The 7,513-nt window shown below is 34.3% G+C and overlaps 1 protein-coding gene across 1 annotated transcript in view; it reads right to left on the bottom strand.

Moving 5' to 3' along the window:
* Positions 1–5,559: 5,559 nt before the first annotated feature.
* The window catches only part of LOC143234688 (uncharacterized), a 33,023-nt gene continuing 31,069 nt past the window's right edge, over positions 5,560–7,513 (bottom strand). The window contains exon 10 of the mRNA XM_076472246.1: positions 5,560–6,262. The gene's annotated coding sequence lies outside the window, so the exon portion shown is untranslated. The remainder of the gene's footprint in view (positions 6,263–7,513) is intronic.

The raw sequence follows: 7,513 nt of genomic DNA, 5'->3' as shown, positions 1-7,513 counted from the left end.
AATTCCAAAACAAACAAACAAAATCGTTCACTGTCTCTCTGTATGGGTATTGATGCTTGTCTACCCAGGAGGGTAAGGTTTCGTTAACCTGTTCCTCCTCCTTTCAAATTTTGTTTTCTTTCAACTATCAAGCGTATTTATATATGGTACTCGAGGGCCAGAGTAACCCGCACTTACTCAGGCCCCTTTTAAAGAAATGTCCATGCACAATCTGTACATAGACTTAGTGCAAATAAAACATTTATATTATAGTTCCATAGATTATTTGCACTTTCATCAGTTAGATATTACCTAGAAAACGTTTTAAAAAAAAGGTTTTGTAATTAATCTCTAAACCAATGTGGAGTCTAGTAAATAGGTGGCCTTTTATTATTATTTTATTTATTTTTATTTAGAAAATATATATTCACTGGTGAAAGGTTCTTAGGTCTATCATCATCATGTAGACAATACCTATCAAGTTCGCTCACTAGTTCGCTTTTTCTCCAATTTTTATTAAAATAATTTATTGCACTAGGTAGGAGTCTATCTGTTATTGTTTCTATGTGTGTATTTATGCATAAATTCGGAAGATGTTATTCTAGGTACTTTATAAGCTGTTGTGAGTATTGTATTTTGTATCGTTTGAATACTTTTTTGCTTACATTTATCCATGCAAGAGCTGCATAGTCAGTGACGGGTCTAATGTATGTTTCATATATTTTTATGATGTCTGCTGTAGCTCCACAGTTTTTGCCAGTTAGACGCCTAACATAGTTTGTTCTTCACCAATTTTTTGTTCTAATATTATTTATGTGGTTTACCCACACAAGTTTTGAATCAAACGTAAGCCTTAAAATTTTGCTGATGTAGCAGTCTGGAGTTATTCATTATTCATGTAGGTCTGTGGTTGCGCTTTTTTATGTTTAGTTAACTTTCTAAATACTGCTAGTTGTGTTTATTTTGACAATATTCACTTCTATTTAATTATGGTTGTATGTTTGTGGCTGCTATTGCTGTATTTTTTCCAGATTCCTACATCGTCTGCGAACTGTGATGAGTATCCATTATTTAGATATTTTAGAGACATATTATTCACGTACATGATGAATATGATATGGCTAACTACCCCTCCTTGAGGGACACCAGCTTCTGGAGTGAAACTCTCAGACAATGTCCCTTCGACATTTATTCTGCATGATCTGTTTTCCAGAAAGTTTGACAGCCAGCGAATAGCTCTCCGCGGTCGTCCTATTTCATACATACAGAACCGGAGATAGTTGTACCATATAGTGTTGAATGTTTTCTCAATATCGAGAAAACAAGTGACAGTCCATTCTCTTTTATTAAAATTATCTACAATTGTTTTTGTTAATCTGACTAAGTGGTCTGTTGTTTGTCCGAATTTTATGAAACCATTTTGTTCTTCTGGTAATTTTGATGTTGTCTCCAGGAACGTGGAGAGTCTGCTACTAATTATTCTCTCTAGAAATTTGCCTACACAGCTGGTCAGTAGCTATTTGGGTTATTGGCTGGCTTTCCTTTTTTAAGGAACATTAATACATTTGTACGAGGTCTGTTCAAAAAATACGCGGACTGTTTGAATTGCGCGTCTCCAGGGGAATCCGCTTGGTGTCGCTAGGTTCGCACAGATCAGCTGATTACGATGCCATTTTCCGATTGCAGATATCTTCATTTGTTTATTAGCTACGCGGTTTTAAGTGAAGTGCGATTTTTTTCGTTTGGCGGATTTCAGAATGAATGACCTGAAGGAGCAACGACTTGCTGTGAAATTTTGCGTTAAACTTGGAAAATCTGCGACTGAAACTTTTGCTATGCTTAATACGGCGATGTTGCTATGAAGCGTACGGCATGTTTCAAGTGACATGAACGTTTTAAGGATGGTCGACAGTCCATTGAAGATGATGAGCGTCCTGGACGTCCTTCCACGTCAACTGACGACCCACACGTCGACAAAATCAACACCCTGGTGCGGACAAATCGACGTCTGACTGTCAGGGAGCTTGCTGAAGAGTGTGGGATACCAGTTGGATCTTGTTACGAGATTTTGACCGAAAAATTGAGGATGCACCGCGTTGCTGCGAAGTTTGTGCCTCAGAACTCGTGAGTTTTTGGCCAAACACTCGATCACTATTCTTCCCCACCCCCCTACTCACCTGACCTTGCTCCTTGCGATTTTTTCTTGTTCCCCAAACTCAAAAGACCCTTGAAAGGAAGAAGATTTGAGACGATTCCCGAGATTAAGGCAAATGCGACGAAGGAGCTGGAGGACATTACAAAAGAAGTGTACCAGGACTGTTTTAACAAGTGGAAACAACGTTGTGATGCGTTGGGGAGGAGAGTACTTTGAAGGGGTCCCAGACCTGTAACTTCTAAATAAAGTACATTTTGTTTTATGACGTCAGTTCGCGTATTTTTTGAACAGCCCTCGTATGCTTCCAAGAAACCGGGATATAACTAGAATATATTGACAGATTAAAAATTGCTGTAAGATGTTCAAATAATTGCAGAGTACCTTTCTTGAGAATACTTTGTATACCATTTTCTCCTGGTGATTTATTTTTAGTATCTGTTATTCCTTCTATGAGTTCTTATGCTAAAATTGTGTTTGTGTTGTTGGTTTGATAATTTTTTAAGTCTACTAGAAAGAGTGGTTTAAATAATTCACTGTTGTTCATTATAAAGCTATTTACTTTATCATAGTAGTGTGTTCACGTCTGGGTAGTTATTTGTTTTGAACGTATCTTCAAGTTGTTGTTTGAATGTTTCGGCTTTTATTTGCACATCCTGTTGTATTATTGTGCTTTAAAGGCGGGTACTTTCTTCTTGTTGCATCTCTCGCTAAGTTATTTGAATTAGCCGCGTTAGTTTCAAATTTTGAAGTGAGGGCAGATAGCTATTCGTTACCACCAACTACTAAACTAGAATGATTTGACTCTCACCTGCGTCCCAATACTTCGAAGCACGATTTATCGTTCGAAGTAACGGACGTGAATTTCGAAACCTTGAATCGTTCTTGGTTTGATAGGACTGTTATTAAGTGACCAAAGATTATTTTGTCAGAAAGTGTACTGCGATAAGAGAAGATGAACGATAGGCGAACTTTGATAAATAATATTCCAACAACTTAGGATATTATTACCATTATATTATATTCAGATATTAAATTAAAAATAAATATTTTTGTATATTTATTACAAAGTAAATTTTAATGTTCTAATTTTTTTTTTTTATCTATAAGTTAGGGAAACTAGAACGTCTGGAAGTGAAGTCAATGGCGATATTTTGTTGAAAACCATAGTGTGATGACATGTATAAGAAATAGAAACGTTTTTGTCAACGTAACGAATACTTTTATTGTTATAAAAAGGTAAAAAACCCTTTCAATAGTATTTCATTTAAAAAATTGCGAATTAAAATGTATTACTATATCCCTTTGACGTGTGTCTTTTGTTTGTTTGTTTGTTGATTTCGCACAAAGCTACTCGAGGGTTATCTGTGCTAGCCGTCCCTAATTTAGCAGTGTAAGACTAGAGGGAAGGCAGCTAGTCATCACCACTCACCGCCAAATATTGGGATACTCTTTTATTAAGGAATAGTGTAATTGACCATTACATTATAAGCCCCTTGGCTGAAAGGGCGAGCATGTTTGGTGCGACGGGGATTCAAATCTATAACACTTAAATTGTAAGTCGAGTGCCCAAACCAAGTTTAAGTGGGAAGCTATGCATTACTCTTACTATAGATATAAATTACACGTAGTTACGCGGGTCCCTGAAAATGCATTGTTTCAAGAATATATAAAATCAAAATTAAGAATAACAAATATTTTTATTTCTTGTTCCTGAAGTCCATAGGTCATATGCTGTGTGGTAGTATACAGAGTACATAATTATTCTCACGATTCATGGTATGCGCACGTTTTACCAACGCTACGACAATACAAATTGTAACATAAAGCCTCCCTTACGTGACGTCATTTTATTGTATACTGACTGAAAACATACTTCTGAAAGTGGTTAAAACAGGTGACCTCTGGAACTCTTTCAGAGAAATAAGCCGTTATTTTCAAGTTCACAAATGTTTGGAAAAAGTCCGCTCTTCACTGCATTTATTCCGACGTCCTATACGCAAGTTAAGATTATCGGTAGCCGACGCAAATTTAGGAAGAAACGTCTGAGCCGAAAAACATTGGAGGCACCAGACTACATAACAGTAATCCAATAACACAGTATATATAAAGAAAAGCTTCTTGTGATTAAAAAATATATGCAATTTGTAAAATACCTTAACAGGAACATAAACACAAAAATAAAGGAGATTGTGGTGCTGCTTATCTTGAGATCCATGTTCTAATAAATAAAATCATGTTAATTAGAAATCAAGAAATGATACTGAAAGAATAATAATTAGATTAGAATAATGTGGTATTGATTCTGGTGAATATAGAAACCTTAAACCATTACTGCTATATACAGTTGTACCTTTTTTATACTTCATAGGACATATTTCAAAATTTGACGCGACCCCGGGTCTTAGACAGTGTTTACTTAAACTATCTTATCCACGTGCGGACCAAACAGTGGGATAATAATTAATGTCCCTGAAATTAATGAAAACGTTACTTACATTGTGTTGACTTACGACACGCTCTCTAGCAGACTAATGTTACATCTGTCGGTGTAAGGCCTAACATAAATGTATGCATGTAAATGTTTGTGTTATTAAAGTCTAACAAGAAGCATTTTTATTACCAGTAAAATGTTTATATCTTGTAATGTATCATAATTTTCAGAACATTTTTGTGTTATTTTATGTTGATAAAACATGTTACATGTTTTTGTTATGTTACCACTTTCCCCACCTAGGAATGTGCAGTAGGCACTTAAAACGTGTTTCATGTTTAATTTTCTACAAATTCAATGTTTTGTTCTGAGAATTCTGTTAACAATTGCATATACAGGGATGACTGTAATTAAATCATTTGGAAATAAGCTAAGTACTCAGTATACCAGCACTGCTGGATGTGATTTAGTGTTAAAATAGCTTTCAGCTCATATGATAGTACACAAATATTCAAGGTTGAGTGGTCATATAATAACGTATATTGAATACAACAGCAGAATTCCCTTCATTTTGACACTTCCTATAAGTAAATTAATACAAACCATTGTCCAGCGAGCTTGATTTGAAACTTCTTACCCAATCTTATTCAGCTCTGGGTCATACTTATAGCACGTTCATAGTTAACACATCATAGATGATTGAGTTTCATGTAGAATTTTAATGGGTTCAGGAAGTTTAGAATATGTCAACACAGTTTTCATTTTTTTCTCATCAGGTGAATGACATGTTTCCTTCACAGTTTTACAAACTATACAGAACTTCATCTCTGGACTACCAGTCCAGTCAATCTCTCCTGATAGTGAAGGAAAGTTTGCTTAGTGACATGGTTTACAAAGATCCCAATCATCCATAAACCTCTAGTCAATGATACACATAAGATTCTGTAGAATAAGTCTAAACTGTTTTGTTTGTTCTGAAATTATGAAAAATGAATTATTGCAAAAATATTTTTATTAAAATTATTTTAAAATAAAAGATAACAAATTTGACAGTTAATTTTAATAAACAAATGAATCTACATATTTCTATTGTTTTTAATACATAGTATGAAACAGAGCTTCTATAAAACATATAGATCCAGATACAACTATAGAATGACCAATTTTATAGGTTATTTAGCAGACACCATATCAAGGTGGACATCAAATTATAACATTAGTTCAAATAGGATAAATTAATTTCTATAATTTCAAAAGGATTGTTTTTTCTGAAACATACAGGTACAAAAATGTTGAATTTTAATATTGAAAAATATGTGGGTCATGCTAACATTTATTATTACACATCTGTGGAGAAAACCACATTTTCTGCTATAATGGGTTCCATGTAATTGAAACAAGTTCTCAGAGAAACCAAAGAAATAGTTCAGAAAGTAGTGATAGGGTCTTAACACCCAAACAAATATATCTACCTTGATAATCATGTATCAATTATTATAAAGCTTACATTTTAACTCCAAAGTTCATCAGTGTTATCAAATTTCTGCATGTAAAGTGAGGGATGAGGTTTTCATAAGAAACTAGAATACGTCACAATATTTATTAGTCCACAAAATAAATATAGTAAGTTAGTGTTTTCTAACAACTACTTAGCAAAGTTTCCTCATCCAAGTTCTTCAAAACATGGTCGAGTTCATCTGAAAATAAAATTCAATAATAAATTTCTCAACAAATGGAATACTGAGTTATTAATTAATAATACATTTCTCAACAAATGGAATACTGAGTTATTAATTGGACTTTACAGCTTTATCAAACACTTGAATAACCCAAATGTTTCTGAAAAAAAATGTAAGATAATTTTAACATTGTTGAACATAAGCTATGTACAATTATTATAAATGTAAACTTCTGGTTTTTACTGTCAAATATTACAGGGAGAAAGTGTATTGAAAGATGTACTCTGTGAAAATTCATAAAAAAACAAACACACCAACATAGTAATGAATACAGAATTCACAAGACATAGAAGACCCTGACAAGCTTGTAACGTTCAAGGTACAAAACTGTTCTTAATATCTTTTGTATAAAGGCATGAACCAGCCCCAGAAGAGTCAAGTTTTTACTAATAGCAGTATAGAACATAAACTAATTAGGAAAAAAAATATTTTTATAAATTTAAGCTTGTGATACCACTCTTTGGACTAGAAACTAACTAAAACAAGAGATAGAGGTATGGTTTGTTTTGTTCATTTCAGGAAGTTAACATATTCCTAAATATTTACTTACCTCTACTCACAAATTACCTTTTCTCCATCAGTACTGCCTTTTATTGGTGCAAAGTATCAATACTTTTAACTGGCTTCCCAACTCCTGCTTTTTTATATTAACATGTAAATCATTTTGCAGCAGTACCCCATTTACGACAGCACAACACAACCCCTACTGTAAGAACATTGAGCTTCCTACCAAATTCTCTCTCTACTTGTGCACATTTTGAACCCAACCAACATCTGATCCACTACAATCTGACATCCACCAGATGGTAGAAAGACTGAACACAAACCCTAGTACGTCTCCAGTCCAAAACCTGGAAGCATTGGGCTTTTTTTCTCCAGCCCACAGTAACAGGAAGGTCACAAGGTGTCCATAAAGTCCTGTTCTGGTTTTAAAAGTTTATCACAACCAAAAGAGCTAGAATCACAAAGTTCATTAATTAATAAAGTTTTTCTTGACTGTGATTGAAGTGTCCATTTTATAATGAATAAAAATGACAGCTACACAGCTTCAACCAAAGCCAGGCAGTATCTGTAATTGTACATCAGGTTCATGATAGGAAGGATGTTGGGTGTCATGGCGTCAAAACATGATTGTAACTGTGATTGGGCCATCTCCAACCAATACCAGTCCCATTAGGAATGTACATCCAGAGAATGGTAGGAAGGAGG

Source organism: Tachypleus tridentatus, chromosome 12 (genome assembly GCF_004210375.1).
Source record: "Tachypleus tridentatus isolate NWPU-2018 chromosome 12, ASM421037v1, whole genome shotgun sequence".
Classification (NCBI taxonomy): Eukaryota; Metazoa; Arthropoda; class Merostomata; order Xiphosura; family Limulidae; genus Tachypleus; species Tachypleus tridentatus.
This window is presented reverse-complemented; position numbering and strand designations above follow the sequence as displayed.